Consider the following 26813-nt stretch of genomic DNA (forward strand, 5'->3'; position numbering starts at 1 on the left):
TGTCTACACAATTTCCTGGCTCTGCCAGCTGAATATCACATGCTCTCGCCCATCTATAGAAGATAACCAGGGCTGCTAGAATATGGAATTGGATTTCCTCAGCCAGCATGGGACATGCTGGCAAGCCCATATTTTTCACCTATCCCTAATTTCCCTGACAATGTGACAGTGGCCCTCCTTCTTGAACTGCTGCAGTCTTTATGCTGTTGGTACTCCGACAGCGGTATTAGGTAGGGAATTCCAGGATACAGATTCTGCAATGATGAAGGAACAGCAACATATGCCCAAGTCAGGATGGTGTATAACGTGGAGGGGAACTTGATGGTCTTCCCATACTACTATTTGTCCTTTTTGATGACAGAAATCAGAGGGTGGGGCTGGGAAGTTTTTTTTTTATTCGTTCATGGGTTGTGGGCATCGCTGGCGAGGCCAGCATTTATTGCCCATCCGTAATTGCCCTAGAGAAGATGGTGGTGAGCCACCTTCTTGAACCGCTGCAGTCCGTGTGGTGAAGGTTCTCCCACAGTGCTGTTAGGAAGGGAGTTCCAGGATTTTGACCCAGCAACGATGAAGGAACGGCGATATATTTCCAAGTCGGGATGGTGTGTGACTTGGAGGGGAACGTGCAGGTGGTGTTGTTCCCATGTGCCTGCTGCCCTTTCCTTCTAGGTGGTAGAGGTCGCGGGTTTGGGAGGTGCTGTCAAAGAAGCCTTGGCGAGTTGCTGCAGTGCATCCTGTGGATGGTACACACTGCAGCCACAGTGCGCCGGTGGTGATGAGAGTGAATTTTTAGGGTGGTGGATGGGGTGCCAATCAAGCGGACTGCTTTGTCCTGGATGGTGTCGTGCTTCTTGAGTGTTGTTGGAGCTGCACTCATCGAGGCAAGTGGAGAGTATTCCATCACACTCCTGACTTGTACCTTGTAGATGGTGGAAAGGCTTTGGGGAGTCAGGAGGGGAGTCACTCACCGCAGAATACCCAGCCTCTGACCTGCTCTTATAACACAGTATTTATGTGGCTGGTCCAGTTAAGTTTCTGGTCAATGGTGACCCCCCAGGATATTGATGGTGGGGGATTTGGCGATGGTAATGCCGTTGAATGTCAAGGAGAGGTGGTTAGACTGTCTCTTGTTGGAGATGGTCATTGCCTGGCACTTGTCTGGCGCGAATGTTACTTGCCACTTATCAGCCCAAGCCTGGATGTTGTCCAGGTCTTGCTGCATGCGGGCACGGACTGCTTCATTATCTGAGGGGTTGCGAATGCAACTGAACAGTGTGCAATCATCAGCGAACATCACCATTTCTGACCTTATGATGGAGGGAAGGTCATTGATGAAGCAGCTGAGGATGGTTGGGACGAGGACACTGCCCTGAGGAACTCCTGCAGCAATGCCCTGGGGTTGAGATGATTGGCAGTTGAAGCAACCTTGATGTGTTGCTGCAGCGTATCCTATAGATCATAAATACAGCTAGCCACGGTGGATGGGGTGGATATTGAGTCCAGTGGCAGTGACACCAATCAAGCGAACTGTTCTGACCTGGACTGTGTCAAACATCTTGAGCGTTGTTGCAGCTGCACCCACCCAGGCAACTGGTGAGTATTCCATCATGCTCCTGAATTCAGCCTTGTAGATAAGGGAGAGGCTTTGACAAATGTGAGTCCCCTCTTTCTTTTCAAATAAATATCCAATTCTGTTTAAAATTATGTAGTCGCTGCCTCAATAGTCACTTGTGGCAAAGTATTCCACGTTCTAGTAACCCTCCATGTCAACATATTTCTTCAATTTCCCCCTTCGTTCTACTGTTGATAATTTTCAGTCTATGGCCCCTTGTTACCAATTCACCAAACAGTGGAAAGATTTTCTCACTATTTACCCTCTCAAATCTTTCATGATTTTGAAACCATTATTAGATCCTCCCTGAACCTTCTCTGTTCTAGTCAAAAAAGCCCCAGTTTTTCAAGCCTTGCTCTATGACTATCACCCTTCACTCCTGGTATCTTTCTACTGAATCTTCACTATATCCTTTCCATGACTTCAAAAACCTTCCTATAATGGAGTGTCCAAAGCTGCACTTAATACTCCAACTGTGGCCTAGTCAATGTTTAATACAAATTCAACATTACTTCTTTGCTTTTGTATTCAATGCCACTATGTATAAATCCTACATATAAAATGCAACAAAGTCCTATTTGATTTTTTTTTAAAAACGGTGCTTCCTGCATTCCCATCTTCAAAAGATATTTGCACTCCTAAATCTCTGTTCTTCCATTCTTTTAAAAATCCTAGTTTTTGGGAAAGAAGTAGCAGGCAAAAATGAAGTGAAAGGAAATCCAATATAGAGGCACAAAACGGAGCAAGTGATGGAGCAGGCGCTGCACCCAACCCCATTTGATGGCTGGCCAGGTGGGCATGCTGCTGTTTGAGACGGAGGCATGCTGGAAGTGCTTTGAATCTGTCAATTGTTCGAATGGCTAGATTAGTGATGTGTACTGCACACTCCACAATTTTGCTCTGCATGACACAGAAAAGGAAGGTCGTGGAAGGCAACAGGGGAAGAAGGCAACCGTTTAACATGGTCTCCCCTGCCTAGCCCAGACTTCCCACCATTCCCACTATCCTCAGCATTAGCATCCAAACACACAGCTCCCATTCCTCATCTCGCAACACAGTTTTTCTTGCAGGTTTGAAGTGGCTAAGGAAATATCAACTTCATTAAAACAGAATAATATCTCCTGGTGTGCTAAATATGATTACTTCAAAATTGATATTACTGTGTGCTTTTCTGACTACGTCTAATCAGAAGCTTCCTTTAAGTGTTACCTGGGACCAGAGTATCCTGAGAAAAGCTAGGGATGAAATATCGGAGGCTTTGGTTCAAATCTTCCAAAATTCCCTGGAAAGGAAAATTGTTCCCAGATGGCTGGAGGGTGACAAATGCGAGTCCCCTCTTCAAAAAAGATGGGGATAATTATAGAAAATGATAGACCAGTTAGTCTTACTCGAGCTGTTGGTAAACCATTAGGCCCCGAAATTCAGATTGTTTGGCAGAGCATAAATACAAAGGGCTCAATTTTCAAATGCAAATCCGGGTGCGAGGTGGGCGCAAAGAAAAAAATCGCAAAAATTCAGAGCGGGGACGAATCCCGGCTCCAACCCGCTGACTTCCAAGTTTCACACAGACACATCTGGATGTGCGCACGATTCCCAAACTCCGAAGTCCCGTCGGCAATTGAATCTGGCGGGACGATATTTAAACAAGCAAATGTACCTCATTGGAGGTACTTAAGATACTTTATCTCTTACATATTGGCCACTTAAAACAATTTTAAAAACTTACCTGGGCAGCTTTCCCATGGCGTCTGATGCAAGCCGGCTCAATGAAAAATAAAGTAATTAAATGAAATAAAATAACATTTCACAATGTAAAAAAATAAATAAAGCTACCTTTCAAACGATATCATCTGCAACCCCCTGCTCTGATGTCTGATGTCTGCTCCCCCCCCCCCGGACCATGTCGCTCCAATGTCCCCCCACCCACTCCGATCTTTGTCTCCCCCCCCCGCAACCATTCTCTCTTGCAATGGCCAATGAGGCCTCTCTTTCTCTCCGCCCAGCCCCCGCTTGGAGTTGTAGTTCCTGTCGGCAGCCAGCCTGTCAATCAGGGTGGCTGCCAGGCGCCAAACCTGGAAGAGGCTTCAATTGGCCTCATTAGGGTTGCGATCGCAACCCGCCTCGTTGCCTTCTGGGTTTGGCGCCCGCAAATCACCCCCCCACCTCCGCTGCCATCCCGCCGCCCTTTGAAAATTGGCCCCAAAGGATTTATCTGGATGGGGTAGAATTTGGGGAGGAGAGAGAATCTGACGGATTAACACCTTATTTGAGTTATGCCCTAATTTCCACTGGAGGTGAGGGAGGGTGTAAATTCAGCTAAGGTGCACCCATTCAAATGATGGGTTTAGATCAGGATGACAGCATCAGTCCTAAATTCCACCAGTTATGCTGATCTATCTTATGTTACTATAAAACAGGAGTAACTTTGACCAGCAGCTGAGGAAAGCTGATACTGGGATCTTAAAGGTGAATTATTGTGTTTCACTGTGCTGTTAGATAGAGCCTCATAACTTTGGATTGTTCTTTCATCAAATTGTTTTTGCTCTTTATTTTGGCAGCTCCTAGCTTCGTTTGGAAGTGTCTTTCAGACTGTTTCTTGCTTGGAAAACTTCCCTAAAATGAAGGCAAGGGCTGCAAATTTATTTATCTCCATGGGGCATTCCCACCTTTATCATTTATATTTTGGAGGAGGAGGCAACCCAGGCTCGGAGGGCTGCACTGCAGGAGATCCAGAACCCCCTACTGATACTCAACCATCAAGGTGTACAGTCCCAGATCATTCCTCAAAGTATCGATGGAGTTATGTGTCAGAATGCCTCTGTTCTGTGGGGACTGTGCAGAAGTTGCTGGAGCTGTCATTTGCTATAGAATGCTTTGCAGCAATATGGGGGGGTGGTCCAGCATTATGCCAGTTTTAAGTGGGGACAAGATTTCCAGGTTTCTGTTACGCACATGTATCCAAATGCACCTGGGTTAAACCCGGAAGTGGACACATTGGAGCCAGGATGCGGTCCTGCTCCAGAAGCCAACCATCTTTACTGCCCACCCGCCCTCAACCCACCCGTTCTTGACATTTAAAATTACCCCCTGACTCTCAGACACAACTTAGTAAACCCAGACTGTCAGTATGAAATGCTGCAGTTAGTTTAGGAATTGAACCTGGAAAATGTTGTTGTGTGTGATTTAAGTTGCCAGCCTTGACTCAGTAATCACCTCTCAGTTAGAATGTAGTGGCTTCAAGCCCCACTCCAGGACTTAAGCCCATAATCGAGGCTGACACTTTAGTCCAGTACTGAGGGAGCGCTGCACTAGCACAGGTGCCATCTTTTGGAAGAGATGTGAAACCATGACTCGGTAAGGTGGATGCAATAGATCCTGTAGCACTTTATTGAAGAAAAACAGGAGAGTTCGCCTGGTGGCTCAATTAACATTCTTCCCTCAACCAAAACCACCAACAGATTAACAATTCATTGATCTCATTGCTGTTCATGGGACCTTGCTATGTGAAGATTGACCGGCCTGTTTGCCCATAACAACAGTGACTATGGCCCCGATATTACAATGGAGGCGGGATGGGAGCTATGGGGTGGGTGGTGGTGAATGAGTGTGTGGGTAACCCGACCAATAAGAAATGTCCGTTTCCCATGCAATCGCAATTGAATTGGTGCCACTTAACGTGGCTTCCGGATTTGACGTCTGAAAGCTGCGCAGTGGGCGGACTGCGCACCCGTATCACAGGCTGTCAGCTGGAGGAGCTCTATTTAAAGGGCCATTGCTCCAAAGGCTTTTGCTGGAGCAAAGGCCCACAAACCACAATGGAGCAGCACAGGGGCAAGGCTGCTCCAAGGTTCAACGATGCCTCATTCCAGGTGCTACTGGACAGGGTGAGAAGGAGGAGGGAAGTGTTTTACCCCACGGACGGGAGGAAGTGTCCTGCCTCTGCCCCCAAGAAGGCCTGGCTCGAGGTGGCAGATGAAGTGACCAGCAGCAGCAACATCTCCCGCACCTGGATCCAGTGCAGGAAGTGTTTCAATGACCTAACTAGGTCAGCCAAAGTGAGTACACTTACCGATTCTCCTACATTCCGTGGTGCACATCACACCACCCCTCCCCCCAACTCATTCTGTACTGCCAAGACTACTCCATCACATCACTCCTCACACCCACTTATGGCTCATCCTCAACTTACCTGCACTATCTCACCTCCCCACAACCACTCACCCCAATCCTCATCCAATGTGATGGCTCTGTCTCATACTCACCTTCTGATGCACCTCTTTCACGGTCAGCCACACCCAAAGCAATGCATTCATCGGTTGGCCACTTCATCACTCACTCAGATGTCTGTTCTTTCTCTCCTTCTAGAAGAGAGCGCAAAATGCATACGAGAGGGCGAGGACAGGAGGGAGGGGGGGGGTCACAACAAGTAGTGGTCCTCACAGTCGCAGAGCAGGAGGCACTGGAGATCAGCCGCACCCTCGAGTGCCTGTCTGTCGGGGACGGCAGAGACTGGCACCCCACAAACGTCTGGTGACACAACTTTAACATTCATCACACACAATATGAATGTTAACAATGCTTGCCATCTTCAGCACCTCAGTATGCTCATTGCAACATGACATATCTGTGATGATGCTTAATATTGCCTTCTGTTCTCTTAGAAGGCCTTCAACGACCGCAGTGATGGCAGAGGGCGATTCCTCAGAGGACTTGCCGGCCTGAGGGTGCACCATCACATCTTAGCGAGCCATCCATCAGCGCAGATACTCACACCTCGGTGGGTCCTAGTAGTCAGTTAGTTGGGTTGACACCTGGCGAGTCACCACACCCAAGTGAGCTCGAGCAGACACTGGTGGCAGGGGCAGCTGTGGAGTGTCTGCGTTGGTGGGAGCACTCCTCTCCAGGCTCTGCTCAGCTGGACGCAGATGCTGAATCCCAGGGGCCATCCTTTAAAAGGAGAACGATCGAGTGACAGCAGCACATTTGCGAGGTAGTGCCGAGGGATGGAGGAGTCCAACTCCTGCATTAGTGGAATGGTGGCACAGGTACAGGAGGGAATCTCTGAGATGCTGTCACAGGGATGTGAGCAACAGTCTGAGATAGTGTCACAGGTAAGTGCGGGAATGTCTGCGATGGAGACAATAATTTGAGCTTCGAGCACGGCTCACAAATGAGTCCATTCGGGCCCTGACAATGGCCGCTCGGACTCAGGGTGAACAACATTCTGCCGCCTTAAACAGGCTGACAGATACTTTAGAAGTAGCCTTCCAACGCATCACACATCGGACTCTTCCATTACCAGCCCTAGGTATGTCCTGTCCCACCGGCAGAACAGACCCACCAGAGGTGGCGGTGGTACAGTGATATACAGTCAGGAGGGAGTGGCCCTGGAAGTCCTCAACATTCCTTCCAGACCTCATGAAATCTCATGGCATCAGGTCAAACATGGGCAAGGAAACCTCCTACTGATTACCACCTACCGCCCTCCCTCAGCTGATGAATCAGTCCTCCTCCATGTTGAGCACCACTTGGTGGAATCACTGAGAGTAGCAAGGGCACAGAATGTACTCTGGGTGGGGGACTTCAATGTCCGTCACCAAGAGTGGACTGGTAGCACCACTACTGACCCAGCTGGCTGAAGGACATAGCTGCCAGACTGGGCCTGCGGCAGCGAACCAACACGAGGGAAGATTCTACTTGACCTCGTCCTCACCAATCTACCTGTCGTAGATGCATCTGTCCATGACAGCATTGGTAGGAGTGACACAGTCCTTGTGGAAACAAAGTCCCGTCTTCACACTGAGGACGTGTTGTGTGGCACTACCACCGTGCTAAATGGGATAGATTCAGAACAGATCTGGCAGCTCAAAACTGGGCATCCATGAGGCACTGTGGGCCATCATCAGCAGCAGAACTGTATTCCAGCATAATCTGTAACCTCATGGCCCAGCATATTCCTCACTCTACCATTACCAACAAGCCAGGGGATCAACCCTGGTACAATGAGGAGTGTAGAAGAGCATGCCAGGAGCAGCACCAGGCGTATAAAAAAAATCAGGTGCCAACCTGGTGCAGCTACAGGACTACATGCATGCTAAACAGCAGAAGCAACATGCTATAGACAGACCTAAGTGATTCCATAACCAACGGATCAGATCAAAGCTCTGCAGTCCTGCCACATCCAGTCGTGAATGGTGGTGGACAATTAAACAACTAACGGGAGGATGAGGCTCCGTGAACATCCCCATCCTCAATGATGGCAGAGTCCAGCATGTGAGTGCAAAAGACAAGGCTGAAGCATTTGCAACCATCTTCAGCCAGAAGTGCCGAGTGGATGATCCATCTCGGCCTCCTTCCGATATCCCCACCACGACAGAAGGCAGTCTTTGGCCAATTCAATTCACTCCACATGATTTCAAGAAACGGCGAAGTGCACTGGATACAGCAAAGGCTATGGGCCCTGACAACATCCCGGCTGTAGTGCTGAAGACTTGTGTTCCAGAACTAGCCGTGCCTCTAGCCAAACTGTTCCAGTACAGCTACAACACTGGCATCTACCCGACAATGTGGAAAATTGCCCAGGTATGTCCCGTCCACAAAAATCAGGACAAATCCAATCCGGCCAATTACCGCCCCATCAGCTACTCTCAATCATCAGCAAAGTGATGGAAGGTGTCGCCGACAGTGCTATCAAGCGGCACTTACTCACCAATAACCTGCTCACCGATGCTCAGTTTGGATACTGCCAGGACCACTCAGCTCCAGACCTCATTGCAGCCTTGGTCCAAACATGGGCAAAAGAGCTGAATTCCAGAGGTGAGGTGAGAGTGACTGCCCTTGACATCAAGGCAGCATTTGACCGAGTGTAGCACCAAGGGGCCCTTGTAAAATTGAAGTCAATTGGAATCAGAGGAAAACTCTCCAGTGGCTTGAGTCATACCTAGTACAAAGGAAGATGGTAGTGGTTGTTGGAGGCCAATCATCTCAGCCCCAGGACATTGCTGCAGGAGTTCCTCAGGGCAGTGTCCTAGGCCCAACCATCTTCAGCTGCTTCTCAATGACCTTCCCTCCATCATAAGGTCAGAAATGGGGATGCTCGTTGATGATTGCACAGTGTTCAGTTCCATTTGCAGCCCCCCAGAAAATGAAGTAGTCTGTGCCCGCATGCAGCCAGACCTGGACAACATCAAGGCTTGGCCTGATAAGTGGCAAGTAACATTCACGCCAGACAAGTGCCAGGCAATGACCATCTCCAACAAGAGAGAGTCTAACCACATCCCCTTGACATTCAAAGGCTTTACCCCGAATCCCCCACCATCAACATCCTGGAGGTCACCATTGATCAAAAACTTAACTGGACCAGCCATATAAATACTGTGGCTACAAGAGGTCAGAGGCTGAGTATTCTGTGGCGACTGACTCACCTCCTGACTCCCCAAAGCCTTTCCACCATCTACAAGGCACAAGTCAGGAATGTGATGGAATACTCTCCACTTGCCTGGATGAGTGCAGCTCCAACAACACTTAAGAAGCTCGACACCATCCTGGACAAAGCAACCCGCTTGATTGGCACCCCATCCACCACCCTAAACATTCACTCCCTTCACCACCAGCACAAAATCCTGGAACTCCCTACCTAACAGCATTGTGGGAGAACCTTCAACAAACGGACTGCAGCGGTTGAAGAAGGCGGCTCATCACCACCTTCTCGAGGGCAATAAGGGATGGGCAATAAATGCTGGCCTTGCCAGCGACGCCTACATCCCATAAACGAATTAAAAAATGCCCCTGCCCATGGGTTCCTCTCCTCCTCAATGTGGGTGGCAGATGTGGATGGGGCCTCTTCAAGCGGCATCCCTCTCTGTTGTGCCATGTTGTGCAGGGCACAACACATTACTATAATGCGTCCCACTGTCTGGTGCGTATTGAAGCGCTTCCCAGAATGATCAAGGCACCTAAATCGCATCTTGAGCACCCCTATTGCATACTCAACTGTAGACCTGGTGGCAACGTGGCTGTCGTTATATCGACCCTGTTGCTCGATGATGGGGTTCCTCAGAGGTGTCATGAGCCACGTGTGCAGGGGGTATCCCTTGTCCCCAAGGATCCAGCCCTTAATGGTGTTCGGTGCGTGGAAGAGGGGCGGGATGTTGGATTTCCTCAGAATGAAGGAATCCTGGCAGCTGCCAGGGAATCTGGCGCACACATGAAGGAATCTTTTGCGATGGTCACAAACAACCTGAGTGTTGATGGAATGATACCCCTTTCTGTTGATGTATAGTCCTCGTTCGTGTAGAGGTGCTTGTATTGCCAAATGGGTGCAATCGATTGCACCCTGCAAGCGTGGGAAGCCAGCCACAGAGTGGAATCCCACTGCCCTCTCCGTCTGGCTGAGGTCGTCTGTGTGGAAGTTGACGTATTGCGAGGCTCTGCGAAACAAGCCGTCGGTGACCTGCCTTATGCACTTGTGTGCAGACGACTGAGAGACTCCGGCAATACCCTGGAATGATCAGGAGGCGAAGAAGTTGAGGGCAGTGGTGACTTTGACTGCGACGGGTAATAAGATGCTGCTCAGCCCAGGCGGCAGCAGCTCAGCATGAAGGAGGCTGCAGATGTCTGCAACTACCTGGTGACTCACTCTGAGCCTCCGTTTACACTGCTCCTTAGAGAGGTCCAGGAAGCTGAGCCTTGGTCTGTAGACCCTGTGGCAAGAGTAGTGCCTCCTGCAACGTCGCTCTCTTTGTTGTTGCCCTCTGTGCTCTTGTGCAGGTGCCTGTGGCGCAGCGCTGTGTTGTGGAGCTACAAGTGGCGGAAGTGCACACCGTGCCTGGCGAGGCTGGTGATGTTGCTCGTCCTCGGATGTTGTGGCAAATGCAGCCATAGCAGCCCCCATCCTGATGGTATGAGTTTGAGGGGGTCCGAAAAGTTGTTAAAGATGTGCGAACAGAAAAATTGTGAGTGAAAAGTAAGAATTTTCAGTGAAAGCACAAAGATCTTGAAGCCAAACGTTTGTGCGAAAGAACTGAGTGCCCCGCAACAAGAACTCACCTTTTATCCCCATCTATCAAACAAACATTTAATGTCCAACTGGCTGCTGGACGTGTGTGGAACGTGGAACATGGAACACGTGTGGTGGAACATGGAGTGTTTACCACAGCACGGGAAACACGCTGAGGATGTTTAAAAATCGAACTCCTGCCTTAATGTGGACAAAATGAAGTACTTCAAGTATCTAAATAAGTCTCTTAACTATCATCTCACCGGCTTTAATTGCCAGTGGGACTCCCGCATTCGGGAGGCGCACGTGCACCCAGACGTGTCAGTGGGGAACCCAGAAATCTGCGGGTTGGAGCCAGGTTCCGAACTCACTCGGGATTTCCGCGGTTTTCAGAGTCCCCCTGCTCCCAATACACCAGCTACTTCACTGGAAAAATCGAGCCCTTTACTTCAAAAGTAATTCATTGGCTGTGAAGCAGTTTGGGATGATAAAGGTGCTATACAAATGCAAGTTATTTCTTTCATTTCTACTGTAGGCACTGTATTTACCCACTGAAATGCTAACATTTCTTGAAGTATATTTTTATAGATTCACCACTATTAAATAAATCAGCTGTATTGGGTTAGAGGGTTAAAGAATAATATTCAGAAAAAGGTTACCAAGCAATGCTATTTAGAAAGTCCTTACTTTGCAGTATCTTTACAGAGAGTGATTTTCAACTGCTGACCAGACCATTCATGCTGGAAAATGGAGCGGCCAGCAGTTGAAATTGTTCACCACAGTGGCCTGATGCCCAGGCAAGCTCACAAATTGGAGGCCAACACCCCCACCCAAAACAGCCAAGAGCCTACTTGACTACACAAATCAGGGTACTACTCCATTTGTAGATGCCCATTTGTGATATTCAGTATTAATGGGTGGAGTGTTCGCCGTGCACATTCACCCGTTGGTTCTAGGCCTTCGACAGCCTAACCAGTGGTCCTTAAAGGGACCACAGGCGTTCACTCACAAAACAGCCACTAAAGTTTTTCTGTGTATTTTTGTGGGGCCTGGAGGACTGGTCCCGCATAAATAATATGCCCTGTTGCTTGTCACACAATGCGCCCTCCCTCTCTCTAGAGTGCTTTGCAGAGTCACCCACCCCCTTTTACAATATTTTTCCAGCTCGGTTCCATTATAGAGCCACCAGAATCCCTCCCCAGGGTCAACCCACTAGCCCTCATTGAGCCCAAATGAGCCTGAACTTGGAAACGGTTCAGGCCTCATGCTATTGGTATCACGTGGTCAGTGCAATCACTCCACCCACCGTCCCCACATGGGTGAATGTTGAAAATTGCACCCAATATCTTTACATTGCAATCAAATTTAATATAGCCCCATCAGGGTCAAAGGTTACTCGCTAGGTTCAAAGATTACTCACTTCCCTTTTTTGTGATTTGCAGAGCAATATAGACCAAATTAACGCACACAGTGGGAAGAATTTTTCACTTACCAGTCTGCTGCACACAAACTCCTTACAGGGCACAAGAGTCCAACTCCACACATATCTGCAAGCATAATGTGGACTTCTCGGGGCGGGGGGCGACCTCGGGAGAGAAGCGCTAGTTGTCGTCAGCCAGCACTGATAACAGGGTCGGAACCCGCGAAACGCTGGCGCTTGGCACCGTATGCCCTTTATGCTTTCTTTTACATTCTTGACAGTCTCTCCCAGTGCCTAATTCTGGCTTCACATTCCCGATGGGGAGTCTCCCCCGGTCTTCTTGTCATTGTGTTTTCTTTTGCATTTGAGAAGACTATTGATGTAATAAAAGTTGCATGTGGCTTTATCTTGAAGTGCATCCAAGCTCTTCTACACATTCAAAGCTACATAAGGACTTGTGGTTTGACGAGGGATCAACTGGGTATGCTGCTGTGAGGAAATGGCTGACAGTATCAGCATGTATTGCATTGCTGTTTAAATGCAGAGTTATCACTCTGCATTGAGTAAAGACAGAAAGCTTAAAATTTCTCAGCATTGCACCATAGCAAAACTGGTGTATCATCCAGGTACTCGTACACTAAACCTTTTTGTATTTGCTGTTCCATACAAGAAGCATTCTTGTTTTCTTACTGTGCTCTTTCAAAATTTTGTTTAGCCACTTAGTTCTTTCCCAAATCTGCTTTGGCACAAACATGCCTGAAATCCATTCCAAGTTGTATATTTTTTTCCAATAAAACTACAATTTACCCCAAAAAAAAAAGGAGTCTCCCCCGGCGCGAGCGCTCGTCCGAAATTCCGACACCTGTGTCGCGCGCGCGATTCTGACCGACAGTTAATTTAAACGGCCAGAAAATCGCGCGCCGCCGCCGCCGCCGCATGGGACCATATTTCCGGTACGTGCTCGCAGCAGGTGGGGTGAGCGAGGTAAGAGTGCAAAGACTGAAAATGACCGCTGTGGTGTTTTTTTTTTGAATCTATAGAGCTGTGAGTTTCCGCTCAGTCTGCAGATAGACAGCATAGGACAGGAGTTCCGATATACGGTCACCGACCAGGACAAAGATAAAGGTGTCATATTCTGTGCCTGACTGACACTTCACAGCTCATGTTGCTGCTTGACCAACTTCGACACAGAAATGAGGAGAAAGAAGAAATCATTTTAAGAAAGTCTGAGTCAGACTAAGGATTTCCGTTCTACAATAATCGCCCATGTACTTTGCACTTGGGGCACTCAACTTGTCCTGTATTTTTTTTTTATCCGTTCACGGGATGTGGGCGTCGCTGGCAAGGCCGGCATTTATTGCCCATCCCTAATTGCCCTCGAGAAGGTGGTGATGAGCCGCCTTCTTGAACCGCTGCAGTCCGTGTGGTGACGGTTCTCCCACAGTGCTGTTAGGAAGCGAGTTCCAGGATTTTGACCCAGCGGCGATGAAGGAACGGCGATATATTTCCAAGTCGGGATGGTGTGTGACTTGGAGGGGAACGTGCAGGTGGTGTTGTTCCCATGCGCCTGCTGCCCTTGTCCTTCTAGGTGGTAGAGGTCGCGGGTTTGGGAGGTGCTGTCGAAGAAGCCTTGGCGAGTTGCTGCAGTGCATCCTGTGGATGGTGCACACTGCAGCCACAGTGCGCCGGTGGTGAAGGGAGTGAATGTTTAGGGTGGTGGATGGGGTGCCAATCAAGCGGGCTGCTTTATCTTGGATGGTGTCGAGCTTCTTGAGTGTTGTTGGAGCTGCACTCATCCAGGCAAGTGGAGAGTATTCCATCACACTCCTGACTTGTGCCTTGTAGATGGTGGAAAGGCTTTGGGGAGTCAGGAGGTGAGTCACTCGCCGCAGAATACCCAGCCTCTGAGCTGCTCTTGTAGCCACAGTATTTATATGGCTGGTCCAGTTAAGTTTCTGGTCAATGGTGACCCCCAGGATGTTGATGGTGGGGGATTCGGCGATGGTAATGCCGTTGAATGTCAAGGGGAGGTGGTTAGACTCTCTCTTGTTGGAGATGGTCATTGCCTGGCACTTATCTGGCGCGAATGTTACTTGCCACTTATCAGCCCAAGCCTGGATGTTGTCCAGGTCTTGCTGCATGCGGGCTCGGACTGCTTCATTATCTGAGGGGTTGCGAATGGAACTGAACACTGTGCAGTCATCAGCGAACATCCCCATTTCTGACCTTATGATGGAGGGAAGGTCATTGATGAAGCAGCTGAAGATGGTTGGGCCTAGGACACTGCCCTGAGGAACTCCTGCAGCAATGCCCTGGGGCTGAGATGATTGGCCTCCAACAACCACTACCATCTTCCTTTGTGCTAGGTATGACTCCAGCCACTGGAGAGTTTTCCCCCTGATTCCCATTGACTTCAATTTTACTAGGGCTCCTTGGTGCCACACTCGGTCAAATGCTGCCTTGATGTCAAGGGCAGTCACTCTCACCTCACCTCTGGAATTCAGCTCTTTTGTCCATGTTTGGACCAAGGCTGTAATGAGGTCTGGAGCCGAGTGGTCCTGGCGGAACCCAAACTGAGCATCGGTGAGCAGGTTATTGGTGAGTAAGTGCCGCTTGATAGCACTGTCGACGACACCTTCCATCACTTTGCTGATGATTGAGAGTAGACTGATGGGGCGGTAATTGGCCAGATTGGATTTGTCCTGCTTTTTGTGGACAGGACATACCTGGGCAATTTTCCACATTGTCGGGTGGATGCCAGTGTTGTAGCTGTACTGGAACAGCTTGGCTAGAGGCGCAGCTAGTTCTGGAGCACAAGTCTTCAGCACTACAGCTGGGATGTTGTCAGGGCCCATAGCCTTTGCTGTATCCAGTGCACTCAGCCGTTTCTTGATATCACGTGGAGTGAATCGAATTGGCCGAAGACTGGCTTCCGTGATGGTGGGTATATCGGGAGGAGGCTGAGATGGATTATCCACTCGGCACTTCTGGCTGAAGATGGTTGCAAACGCTTCAGCCTTGTCTTTTGCACTCACGTGCTGGACTCCGCCATCATTGAGAATGGGGATGTTTGCAGAGCCTCCTCCTCCCGTTAGTTGTTTAATTGTCCACCACCATTCACGACTGGATGTGGCAGGACTGCAGAGCTTTGATCTGATCCGTTGGTTGTGGAATCGCTTAGCTCTGTCTATAGCATGTTGCTTCCGCTGTTTAGCATGCATGTAGTCCTGAGTTGTAGCTTCACCAGGTTGGCACCTCATTTTTAGGTACGCCTGGTGCTGCTCCTGGCATGCTCTTCTACACTCCTCATTGAACCAGGGTTGATCCCCTGGCTTGTTGGTAATGGTAGAGTGAGGAATATGCCGGGCCATGAGGTTACAGATTGTGCTGGAATACAATTCTGCTGCTGCTAATGGCCCACAGCGCCTCATGGATGCCCAGTTTTGAGCTGCTAGATCTGTTCTGAATCTATCCCATTTAGCACGGTGGTAGTGCCACACAACACGTTGGATGGTGTCCTCAGTGCGAAGACGGGATTTCATCTCCACGAGGACTGTGTGGTGGTCACTCCTACCAATACTGTCATGGACAGATGCATTTGCGACAGGTAGATTGGTGAGGACGAGGTCAAGTGAGTTTTTCCCTCGTGTTGGTTCGCTCACCACCTGCCGCAGGCCCAGTCTAGCAGCTATGTCCTTCAGGACTCGGCCAGCTCGGTCAGTAGTGGTGCTACCGAGCCACTCTTGGTGATGGACATTGAAGTCCCCCACCCAGAGTACATTTTGTGCCCTTGCTACCCTCAGTGCTTCCTCCAAGTGGTGTTCAACATGGAGGAGGACTGATTCATCAGCTGAGGGAGGACGGTCGGTGGTAATCAGCAGGAGGTTTCCTTGCCCATGTTTGACCTGATGCCATGAGATTTCATGGGGTCCAGAGTCAATGTTGAGGACTCCCAGGGCCACTCCCTCCTGACTGTATATCACTGTACCGCCACCTCTGGTGGGTCTGTCCTGCCGGTGGGACAGGACATACCCAGGGACGGTGATGGAAGAGTCTGGGACGTTGGCTGAAAGATATGATTCTGTGAGTATGGCTATGTCAGGCTGTTGCTTGACTAGTCTGTGGGACAGCTCTCCCAATTTTGGCACAAGTCCCCAGATGTTAGTAAGGAGGACCTTGCAGGGTCGACTGGGCTTGGTGTTTTGCCGTTGTCGTGTCCGGTGCCTAGTGGTCCGATGCTGGGTGGTCCGTCCGGTTTTATTCTTATTATGACTTTTCGTAGCGAGATTTTACAACTGAGTGGCTTGCTAGGCCATTTCAGAGGGCAATTAAGAATCAACCACATTGCTGTGGATCTGGAGTCATATATAGGCCAGACCGGGTAAGGGCGGCAGGCTTCCTTCCCTAAAGGACATTAGTGAACCAGATGGGTTTTTACGACAATCCGGTAGTTTCATGGCCATCATTACTGATACTAGTATTTTAATTCCAGATTTTTTTATTTAATTAATTGAATTTAATTAATTAACTGAATTTAAATTCGCCAGCTGCCGTGGCGGGATTTGAACTCATGACTCTGGATTTTAGTCCAGGCCTCTGGATTACTAGCCCAGTAACATAACCACTATGCTACCGTATGTATTCCACTGTATTTAATGTGCATATACATATCACTAGACAATTACGGAGGAAGGCCATTCACCCCAGCTTGATTCATGCATCCAGTCAGATCCCAACATTGCCCTCATTGCAGCATCCAACTGTAAAGAAACAGATGGAGTATTAGAACTGAGTCAGGCCCTTGTTGGATTTATGGGATAGTCATTTATCCTTACCCTTCATAACAATTAACCCTCAATCCTCACCCTGAGTAACATTTGCGCCAGACTAGTACCAGGCAATGACCATCTCCAACAATGTTGTGGAGATGCCGGTGATGGACTGGGGTTGACAATTGTAAACAATTTTACAACACCAAGTTACAGTCCAACGATTTTATTTGAAATTTACAAGCTTTCGGAGGCTTCCTCCTTCCTCAGGTAAATGTAAGGAACTCCTCGAAGCCTATGCATTTATAAATCACAGAACAATACATGGTGATTACAGATAGTCTTTGCAACTGCCCGTTGAGGCAATCACAGTGTTCAGACAGAGAGGTGTTACCTACAGAGCCCCCGAATATACAGTCAACAAAAAAAAACAAACAGAAAAAAAAAGAGAGGCAGAAACATCCGGAAGGCAGAGAAAGTCAGCAAATGACCCGTTATATTAAAAACAGATAGCTTTTGTTCGCTGGTGGGGTTACGTGTAGCGTGACATGAACCCAAGACCCCAGTTGAGGCCGTCCTCATGAGTGCGGAACTTGGCTATCAATTTCTGCTCGACGATTTTGCGTTGTCGTGTGTCTCGAAGGCCGCCTTGGAGTACGCTTACCCAAAGGTCGGTGGCTGAATGTCCCTGACTGCTGAAGTGTTCCCCGACTGGGAGGGAACCCTCCTGTCTGGCGATTGTTGCGCGGTGTCCGTTCATCCGTTGTCGCAGCGTCTTCATGGTCTCGCCAATGTACCATGCTCTGGGGCATCCTTTCCTGCAACGTATGAGGGAGACAACGTTGGCCGAGTCACAGGAGTATGAACCATGCACCTGGCGGGTGGTGTCCTCTCGTGTGATGGTGGTATCTGTGTCGATGATCTGGCATGTCTTGCAGAGGTTACCGTGGCAGGGTTGTGTGGTGTCGTGGACGCTGTTCTCCTGAAAGCTGGGTATTCGTGTGTCCAAGAAAGAAACTGATTCTGAGGAGTAGGCCACAGCTGGAGTACTGTGTGCAGTTCTGGTCGCCACACTACAGGAAGGATGTGATCGCTTTGGAGAGGGTGCAGAGGAGATTCACCAGGATGTTACCAGGGCTGGAGCGCTTCAGCTATGAAGAGAGACTGGGAAGATTGGGTTTGTTTTCCTTGGAGCAGAGGAGGCTGAGGGGGGACATGATTGAGGTGTACAAAATTATGAGGGGCACAGATAGGATGGATACTAAGGAGCTTTTTCCCTTCGTTGAGGGTTCTATAACAAGGGGACATAGATTCAAGGTAAAAGGCGGGAGGTTTAGAGGGGATTTGAGAAAGAACTTTTTCACCCAGAGGGTGGCTGGAGTCTGGAACTCACTGCCTGAAAGGGTTGTGGAGGCAGGAACCCTCACAACATTCAAGAAGCATTTGGATGAGCACTTGAAATGCCATAGCATACAAGGCTACGGACCAAATGCTGGAATATGGGATTAGAGTAGACAGGGCTGATGGCCGGCGCGGACACGATGAGCCGAAGGGCCTCTATCCGTGCTGTATGACTCTATGACTCTCTAAGCTCACCATGGACTACTCCTCAGAATCAGTTTCTTTCTTGGACACACGAATCTCCATCAAAGACGGGCACCTCACTCTACCGCAAACCCACGGACAACCTCACGATGCTCCACTTTTCCAGCTTCCACCCTAACCACGTCAAAGAGGCCATCCCCTATGGCCAGGCCCTGCGAATACACAGGGTCTGCTCAGACGAGGAGGAACGCGATGGACACCTACAGACGCTGAAAGACGCCCTAGTAAGAACGGGATATGACGCTCGACTCATCGATCGACAGTTCCGACGGGCCACAGCAAAAAAATCGCATAGACCTCCTCAGAAGACTAACACGGGACGCAACCAACAGAGTACCCTTCGTCGTCCAGTACTTCCCCGGAGCGGAGAAACTACGCCATGTTCTCCGCAGCCTTCAACATGTCATCAGTGACGACGAACACCTCGCTATGGCCATCCCCACACCCTCCACTACTCGCCTTTAAACAGCCACCCAACCTCAAACAGACTATTGTTCGCAGCAAATTACCCAGCTTTCAGGAGAACAGCGTCCACGACACCATACAACCCTGCCACGGTAACCTCTGCAAGACATGCCAGATCATCGACACAGATACCACCATCACACGAGAGGACACCACTCACCAGGTACATGGTTCATACTCCTGTGACTCGGCCAACGTTGTCTCCCTCATACGTTGCAGGAAAGGATGCCCCAGAGCATGGTACATTGGCGAGACCATGCAGACGCTGCGACAACGGATGAACGGACACCGTGCAACAATCGCCAGACAGGAGGGTTCCCTCCCAGTCGGGGAACACTTCAGCAGTCAGGGACATTCAGCCACCGACCTTTGGGTAAGCGCACTCCAAGGCGGCCTTCGAGACACACGACAACGCAAAATCGTCGAGCAGAAATTGATAGCCAAGTTCCGCACCCATGAGGACGGCCTCAACCGGGATCTTGGGTTCATGTCACGCTACACGTAACCCCACCAGCGAACAAAAGCTATCTGTTTTTAATATAACGGGTCATTTGCTGGCTTTCTCTGCCTTCCGGATGTTTCTGCCTCTCTCTCTCTTTTTTTCTCTGTTTGTTTTTTTTTGTTCACTGTATATTCAGGGGCTCTGTAGGTAACACCTCTCTGTCTGAACACTGTGATTGCCTTGGCAACGGGCAGTTGCAAAGACTATCTGTCATCACCATGTATTGTTCTGTGATTTATAAATGCGTAGGCTTCGAGGAGTTCCTGACATTTACCTGAGGAAGGAGGAAGCCTCCGAAAGCTTGTAAATTTCAAATAAAATCGTTGGACTATAACTTAGTGTTGTAAAATTGTTTACAATTGTTATCTCCAACAAGAGAGAGTCTAACCACCTCCCCTTGACATTCAACGGCATTACCATCGCCATATCCCCCATCAACAACATCCCGAGGGTCACCATTGACCAGAAACTTAACTGGACTAGCCGCATAAATACTGTGGCTACAAGAGCAGGTCAGAGGCTGGGTATTCTGTGGCGAGTGACTCACCTCCTGACTCCCCAAAGCCTTTCCACCATCTACAAGGCATAAGTCAGGAGTGTGATGGAATACAGCTCCAACAACACTCAAGAAGCTAGACACCATCCAGGACAAAGCAGCCTACTTGATTGGCACTCAATCCACTACCTTAAATATTCACTCCCTCCATCATCAGCGCACTGTGGCTGCAGTGTGCACCATCTACAGGATGCACTGCAGCAACTTGCCAAGGCTTCTTTGACAGCACCTCCCAATCCCACGACCTCTACCACCTAGAAGGACAAGGGCAGCAGGTGCATGGGAACAACACCATCTGCACGTTCCCCTCCAAGTCACACACCATCCTGACTTGTAAATATATCGCCATTCCTTCATCATCGCTGGGTCAAAATCCTGGAACTCCCTACCTAACAGCACTGTGCGAGAACCTTCACCACACGAACTGCAGTGGTTCAAGAAGGCGGTTCACTATCACCTTCTCAAGGGCAATGAGGGATGGGCAATAAATGCTGGCCTTGCCAGCATCGCCCACATCCCATGAATGAATGAAAAAAAAATACAAGTTTGAAGATAAGGAAATACTGAGACGTCTAATTAATATCTTTCATTCTTCAAATCATTAATATAACCCATTACATGCAGTGCTCATGAAACTGGTACCGAAAGTAACTCACGTGCACCTCATCGGTTGTCGTAAGCATTTCGTCTTGACTGCTCATGCTAGCCTAAGCTCTGTTGCGCCACATCTTTATAGGGTTAATTACGCCTCCCTAACGTGATGCACATCAGCACGCCCTATCTACGTCTACTGAATACATGAGTACATTTACATAACACATCACCGCATCAATTGACGTTCCTATGTCCATTCTTCAAACTGTTAGACCCTGAGGACTGGAACCGAGTCAGGGCCTGAGTACTTAAGGCAAGGCAGGCCCTGAATATTGCAGCTGATGTGAGGAATAAGTATTGCAGGTGAGCCAGGGTCTGAGTACTGGAGATGTGATGCTCCTGGGGCATTGAGCCCAATTGTAGTAATCCTACTGCCACCCCATCTGGGAGCAATACATCTGCACAGTCTGGGGACGGAGCCTGGGGCCTACTGGTCCATCTGGCTTTGTTATACAGTCATTGGGAGCTGCTTTGTTATCCCGTAGTTGATTCAGAGAGAGATTACAGTTAGATTCAGGTTTCAGAGTTTCTTTAACAAATTTAGTGGCCTAAAGGAAATGTTGAAGAGACACAAACAAAAATGGGCACATCACACAGCAGGTGATTTGTTAAACCAGACAGCACTCAATTTCAACATCTGGGCGACATATTGGTCACCTTTGTCTCAAATGGCCATAATGTCAAGGTTCTGTCAAATAATCCAATGCCCAACAAAATATGGAAGAAACAGCAAATCATTGCCTAGGCATGCCAGATTGCCCATACGAGCTGCACGAACCCAGATGTCCTTGTCCAGTTTGCCAGATGTGTGGGCTGAGATTAGCACTTGGCATCTTTGATACTCTGCACTGTGAATAGGAAGTTTTATGAATTCCAGTTTAACACACCTTCCCAAGTTTGAAGGAGGAAAAGTGGGAGGAGAATGAAGCAGGCCATACAGTGTTTGCAGAGTTCGGTATGCTCCATGTTCTACAAGCGAGACCTCTATAGAAGGACCCCACCCATCCCTTGAGATTGGAGGATGTAAGTTTGAGTGGCAGCATTAAGAACATAAGAACATAAGAAATAGGAGCAGGAGTAGGCCAATTGGCCCCTCGAGCCTGCTCCGCCATTCAATAAGATCATGGCTGATCTGATCCTAACCTCAAATCTAAATTCATGTCCAATTTCCTGCCCGCTCCCCGTAACCCCTAATTCCCTTTACTTCTAGGAAACTGTCTATTTCTGTTTTAAATTTATTTAATGATGTAGCTTCCACAGCTTCCTGGGGCAGCAAATTCCACAGACCTACTACCCTCTGAGTGAAGAAGTTTCTCCTCATCTCAGTTTTGAAAGAGCAGCCCCTTATTCTAAGATTATGCCCCCTAGTTCTAGTTTCACCCATCCTTGGGAACATCCTTACCGCATCCACCCGATCAAGCCCCTTCACAATCTTATATGTTTCAATAAGATCGCCTCTCATTCTTCTGAACTCCAATGAGTAGAGTCCCAATCTACTCAACCTCTCCTCATATGTCCGCCTCCTCATCCCCGGGATTAACCGAGTCAACCTTCTTTGTACTGCCTCGAGAGCAAGTATGTCTTTTCTTAAGTATGGACACCAAAACTGTAAGCAGTATTCCAGGTGCGCTCTCACCAATACCTTATATAACTGCAGCAATACCTCCCTGTTTTTATATTCTATCCCCCTAGCAATAAAAGCCAACATTCCATTGGCCTTCTTGATCACCTGCTTCACCTGCATACTAACTTTTTGATTTTCTTGCACGAGGAACCCCAGATCCCTTTGTACTGCAATACTTTCCAGTTTCTCGCCATTAAGATAATAACTTGCTCTCTGATTTTTCATGCCAAAGTGCATAACCTCACATTTTCCAATATTGTATTGCATCTGCCAAATCTCCGCCCACTCACCCAGCCTGTCTATATCCCCTTGTAGGTTTTTTATGTCCTCCTCACTCTCTACTTTCCCTCTCATCTTTGTATCATCTGCAAACTTTGATATGTTTCACTCTGTCCCCTCCTCCAAATCGTTAATATAGATTGTAAAGAGTTGGGGACCCAGCGCTGACCCCTGCGGAACACCACTGGCTACTGGTTGCCAGTCCGAGACTGAACCATTTATCCCAACTCTCTGCTTCCTGTTAGATAACCAATCCTCCACCCATGCCAGAATATTACCCCCAATCCAGTGATTCTTTATCTTGAGCAATAATCTTTTATGTGGCACCTTGTCGAATGCCTTCTGGAAGTCTGAATACACTACTTCCACTGGTTCCCCTTTATCCACCCTGTACGTTATGTCCTCAAAGAACTCAAGCAAATTTGTCAGACATGACTTCCTCTTCATAAAGCCATGCTGACTTTGTCCTATTAAATTATGTTTATCCAAATGTTCCGCTACTGTCTCCTTAATAATAGACTCCAAAATTTTATCCACCACAGATGTTAGGCTAACTGGTCTATAATTTCCAGCCTTCTGCCTACTACCCTTTTTAAATAAGGGTGTTACATTAGCAGTTTTCCAATCTGCTGGGACCTTTGATGAGTCCAGAGAATTTTGGAAAATTATTATCAAAGCATCCACAATACCTACTGCCACTTCCCTCAAGACCCTAGGATGTAAGCCATCAGGTCCAGGGGATTTATCCACCTTGAGTCCCATTAATTTACTGATTACCAATTCCTCAGTGATTTTAATCGTATTTAGCTCCTCCCCCCTAGAGCTCCCTGTTTGTCCAGTGTTGGGATATTCTTAGTGTCCCCTACCGTAAAGACTGAAACAAAATGTTTGTTCAGCATTTTTGCCATCTCCATGTTTCCCACCATTAATTTCCCGGTCTCATCCTCTAAGGGACCTACGTTTGCCTTAGCCACCCTTTTTCTTTTTATATAACTATAGAAACTCTTGCTATCTGTTTTTATATTTTTTGCTAATTTATTTTCATAATCTATCTTCCCTTTCTTAATCCATCCTTTAGTTACTTTTTGCTGTCTTTTGAAGACTTCCCAATCTTCTATCCTCCCACTAAGTTTGGCTACCATATATGTCCTTGTTTTTAGTCGGAGACTACCCTTAATTTCTTTACTTAGCCACGGATGGCTGTCATTTCTTTTACACCCTTTTTTCCTCAGTGGAATATATTTTTTTTGAAAGTTGTAAAATAACTCGTCAAATAAACACCACTGTTCATGTACTGTCTTACCCTTTAATCTATTTTCCCAGTCCACTTTAATCAATTCCGCTCTCATACCATCATAGTCTCCTTTATTCAAGCTCAGCTCGCTTGTTTGAGAACCAACCTTCTCACCCTCTAATTGGATATGGAATGTAACCATGTTATGGTCACTCATTCCAAGGGGATCCTTAACTAGGACATAATTAATTAATCCTGGCTCATTACACAGGACCAAGTCCAAGGTTGCCTGCCCCCTTGTAGGATCAGTTACATACTGCTCAAGAAATCCATCCCTAATACACTCAATAAACTCTTCCTCAAGGCTGCCCTGCCCAATTTGATTTGTCCAGTTAATATGAAGTTAAAATCCCCCATAATTATAGCTGTTCCCTTATTACATGCCCCGACTATTTCATGATTAATACTTCTTCCAGCAGAGTTGCAACTATTAGGAGGCCTATATACTACGCCCACTAGTGTTTTTCCCCTTATTATTCCTTATCTCTACCCAAACTGTTTCATTGTCCTGATCCTTTGTCCCAATATAATTTCTCAGTATTACAGTGATTCCTTCCTTTATTAACATAGCCACCCCACCTCCCCTTCCTTCCTGCCTGTCCTTCCTGATTGTTAAATACCCTGGCATATTTAATTCCCAGTCGTTGTCACCCTGCAGCCATGTTTCTGTAATGGCCACAAGATCATACCCATACGTAGTTATTTGTGCCGTTAACTCGTCCATTTTGTTACGAATGCTACGTGCGTTCAGATAAAGAACTTTCAAATATGTTTTGTGACACTTAGTTCCTGCTTTTTCCTTTTTTAACACTTTACCTTTTACTCCATACCTTCTGTCCCTTCCTGACACGCTTTCCTCTGTCTCCCTGCTCAGGTTCCCAACCCCCTGCCACAGCTTTGATGCTGCGACAGCACGGTGCGCAGACAACACAGTGTGAACGGAGAGTTTGTTAAGTGTGGGAGTTCGGTGAAGTGGGGGAAGGAGGTGCTGCTTTGCCTTGCTTTTCCGAACTTTTTCCGCAGAGCGGCAGTGGACCTGAGAGTTGAAGACTGAGATTAGGGAATAAAAGCAGCAGCAGACCTGCAACAAGAGACAACTACTGTGCGACGTCACAGGTGAGGCAGGAGAGTCCGAGAGGTGAGCACAGTATAAAAGGAGAGACCTAGAGCGGGAGGAGAGTCTGAGAGTCTAAGGCAAGTCATGGCAGCACAGCTCGCACACGTGATATGCTCCTCCTGCACTATGTGGGAAGTCATGGACACTACCAGTGTCTCTGGCGACCATGTGTGCAGGAAGTGTGTCCAGCTGCAGCTACTGGCGAACCGCATTTCGGAGCTGGAGCTGCGGGTGGATTCACTGTGGAGCAACTGCGATGCTGAGACTATCGTGGATAGCATGTTCAGTGAGGTGGTCACACCGCACGTAAAGAGTACGCAGGCAGAAAGGAAATGGGTGACCGCCAGGCAGAGTAAAAGGACTAGGCAGGTAGAGCAGGAGTCCCCTGGGGCCATCCCCCTCTCAAACAGATATTCTGCTTTAGATACTGTTGGGGGAGATGGCTTATCAGGGGAAAGCAGCAAGAACTAGGTTCAGGGCACCACGGGTGGCTCTGCTGCACAGGAGGGGAGGAAGAAGAGTGGCAGGACTATAGTGATAGGGGATTCAATTGTAAGGGGAACAGATAGGCGTTTCTGCGGCTGCAAACATGACTCCAGGATGGTATGTTGCCTCCCTGGTGCTAGGGTCAAGGATGTCACGGAGCGGCTGCAGGGCATTCTGGAGGGGGAGGGTGAACAGCCAGTAGTCGTGGTCCATGTTGGTACCAACGACATAGGTAAATAAAGGGATGGGGTCCTGCAAGGTGAATTTAAGGAGTTAGGAGATAAATTAAAAAGCAGGACTTCAAAGGTAGTGATTTCAGGATTACTACCGGTGCCACGTGCTAGTGAGTATTGGAACAGGAGAATAGACAGGATGAATGCGTGGCTGCAGGGATGGTGTAGGAGGGAGGAATTTAGATTGCTGGTACATTGGGACCGGTTCTGGGGAAGGTGGGACCTGTACAAGCGTGACGGGTTACACCCGAGCAGGACCGGGACCAATGTCCTCGCGGGGGTGTTTGCTAGTGCTGTTGGGGAAGATTTAAACTAGAGTGGCAGGGGGATGGGAAACTGAGCGGGTAGTCAGAAGGGAATAAAGTTGAGAGCAGCAAGAGAGGGGAAAACCCAGGGGAAATCTACAATACAAATAGTACAAACAGTTGTTCAAGAACAAGTGAAAGGGAAAATCATAGAGCAGCGGAAAGAAAGTGTACTTTAGGCACGACAGATAAAATAAAAACCAGAAGGCGTAAGGCGATTAACCCAGCACCAAAGCTGTGGCAGGGGGTTAGGAACCTGAGCAGGGAGACAGAGGAAAGTGCGTCAGGAAGGGACAGAAGGTATGGAGTAAAAGGTAAAGTGTTAAAAAAGGAAAAAGCAGGAACTAAGTGTCACAAAACATATTTGAAAGTTCTTTATCTGAACGCACGTAGCATTCGTAACAAAATGGACGAGTTAACGGCACAAATAACTACGTATGGGTATGATCTTGTGGCCATTACAGAAACATGGCTGCAGGGTGACAACGACTGGGAATTAAATATGCCAGGGTATTTAACAATTAGGAAGGACAGGCAGGAAGGAAGGGGAGGTGGGGTGGCTATGTTAATAAAGGAAGGAATCACTGTAATACTGAGAAATGATATTGGGACAAAGGATCAGGATAATGAAACAGTTTGGGTAGAGATAAGGAATAATAAGGGGAAAAACACTAGTGGGCGTAGTATATAGGCCTCCTAATAGTTGCAACTCTGCTGGAAGAAGTATTAATCATGAAATAGTCGGGGCATGTAATAAGGGAACAGCTATAATTATGGGGGATTTTAACTTCATATTAACTGGACAAATCAAATTGGGCAGGGCAGCCTTGAGGAAGAGTTTATTGAGTGTATTAGGGATGGATTTCTTGAGCAGTATGTAACTGATCCTACAAA

General features: G+C 48.1%; 1 protein-coding gene across 2 annotated transcripts in view; it reads right to left on the reverse strand.

Annotated features, from left to right (window-relative positions):
- Positions 1 to 26813, reverse strand: part of LOC137331177 (complement C1q and tumor necrosis factor-related protein 9-like) — a 104196-nt gene that overhangs the window by 71216 nt on the left and 6167 nt on the right. Inside the window, exon 1 of one of the 2 annotated variants that reach the window (XM_067994774.1) lies at positions 12103 to 12435. The exons of the other annotated variant lie outside the window; for it this stretch is intronic. The gene's annotated coding sequence lies outside the window, so the exon portion shown is untranslated. Of the gene's footprint in view, positions 1 to 12102; positions 12436 to 26813 lie in introns of those variants that run through there. 2 annotated transcript variants of the gene reach the window in all.

Source organism: Heptranchias perlo, chromosome 13, assembly GCF_035084215.1.
Source record: "Heptranchias perlo isolate sHepPer1 chromosome 13, sHepPer1.hap1, whole genome shotgun sequence".
Lineage (NCBI taxonomy): Eukaryota > Metazoa > Chordata > Chondrichthyes > Hexanchiformes > Hexanchidae > Heptranchias > Heptranchias perlo.